Source organism: Macaca nemestrina, chromosome 3 (assembly GCF_043159975.1).
Source record: "Macaca nemestrina isolate mMacNem1 chromosome 3, mMacNem.hap1, whole genome shotgun sequence".
Taxonomy (NCBI): domain Eukaryota; kingdom Metazoa; phylum Chordata; class Mammalia; order Primates; family Cercopithecidae; genus Macaca; species Macaca nemestrina.
Genome location: NC_092127.1, coordinates 87314140 through 87315874, shown reverse-complemented (window position 1 = coordinate 87315874; position 1735 = coordinate 87314140). Strand labels below are relative to the sequence as shown.

At 36.8% G+C, this 1735-nt stretch overlaps 1 pseudogene; it reads left to right on the top strand.

Annotated features, from left to right (window-relative positions):
* The first annotated feature begins 729 nt into the window (after positions 1-729).
* On the top strand, positions 730-816 carry LOC112427490 (U6 spliceosomal RNA; annotated as a pseudogene).
* The last annotated feature ends 919 nt before the right edge of the window (positions 817-1735 follow it).

Here is a 1735-nt window from a genome sequence, read left to right as displayed (position 1 = left end):
TAATACAGAGAGTAAAATGAAATGTTGAACACATTTTATCATAAGTCCTGCCTGATACTGTATACTGCATGTACTACTACTTGTTTCTTCAGAGTCCACAGGTTAAAAAAAAGAAAAAGAAAAGCTTTTCCTATATCAGACTAACAGTAATAATTAACACTTTTTTATCAGTAAAGTTGAAGGCATCCATGGAAATGTAAACCTCCTATTTTCATTTAGAAATAAAGGAAATAAAATGTGGAACACGATTATTCTCAAATGAGTTTAACCTTGAATTTCGGAAACTTAAAATCCAATGGTTTGTCTTAAAGTAGCTTGTAGGAACAAATTTAAGAGTTATCCATAGTTAAAAATTGAAAACACCAAATCCTTTGAGTGCCACTTTAATCCCAGATCAAACAATGCCTGCTGGTCCAAGAACTAAAATTGATTTTGTTACACATATCAGAGGCAGCTCATGATTCCTTCTAACCTTTGCTGAAAGCAGATAGTGTAGGTAGAAGATAATTATTCCTTAAATGCTAACTTTGTAATGAGTAGCTAGAATCAGTGCTTCAAACAATGTTTCCTATTTACATTTGTAAATGCCCTTTGCCCCTTAAAGTGCCCCATATATAAGAATTAATTTAATAAAGGAAAGTGTCCATAGATCTGCAGAAAAAGATTTCTCTTCATAACGGTGTTAGTTGTTTATCTGTTACTTTATTCTGAGAAGTTTTATTGTAGCTTGCTGTTATTCAGACAGCAATGAAAATTGGAACAATACAGAAAAGATTAGCATGGCCCCTGTACAAGGAGGACATGCTCCATATTTTTAAAGTAAGATATAAAATTATAAAAAAACAGAGTGCATTGCAGCCATGTAACTGGGGCCATGGATGAAGTGACACAATCTAGGCTGCAGATATCAAAGATAATGGAGGGAGTATGCTAGGTGGTAGCAGAACTACAACTGGACTGGGACAGTGCACATCAATTCCTCTTCCTTTTTCTGAAGTTGTGCAGAGTGGCAACAGGGCTGTCAAAGTCAAGGCATTGATCACAGGGTAGAGGGAGGATCATGGATGCAGCCTTGTCAGTAAAACTGAGCTGTCAGTTGAGGAGTTGTCTCAAACACTATCAGCTGCCTTAGAAAATGAAAGCTTAACTCTCACCTGTCTTTCAGGAAGTGATTTCTTCACATTCTAAATGTCAGTAAGGTGTGATGTCAGTAATGAGGGCTTGGCTCTTTCTTCACTCTGAATGGCTATGAGACAGCTGTGAAGAGATGGCTGTGAACAGAGAGGGCCCTGCACAAAGTTGTGAATTACAAGTTCATTTTCAGTACAATGTTCTCACGTTCTTAATGCTGTGCATTCCAGTGTTCTTCCTTGCAAAGCCCTATTCGAGCTTATATCTCACCTATCAAGTGACCTCTACCATTTTTCAATTCCCAGAGCCCCTGTGTCTTCTACATACACTAATCTGTCGAAATAATTATTAATAAATATGGTTCTATTACTGCTGGAGAAAATTTAGATACTCTTTAGCTCCACACTCTTATTTTACAGATAAGGTGAATTGGTATGCATATGACCACATGGTTACATAAGAGGGGAGGGGAATGGTTATTATTATTATTAGCAGCAACATCACAAGGCATATGTAGTTAAACAGTAACTTACTGAAATTGAAAGAAGGCAGAGACAAAATTAGATGTTATCAGGGAAGGTTGATGGAATGGCTAACCAGAGAC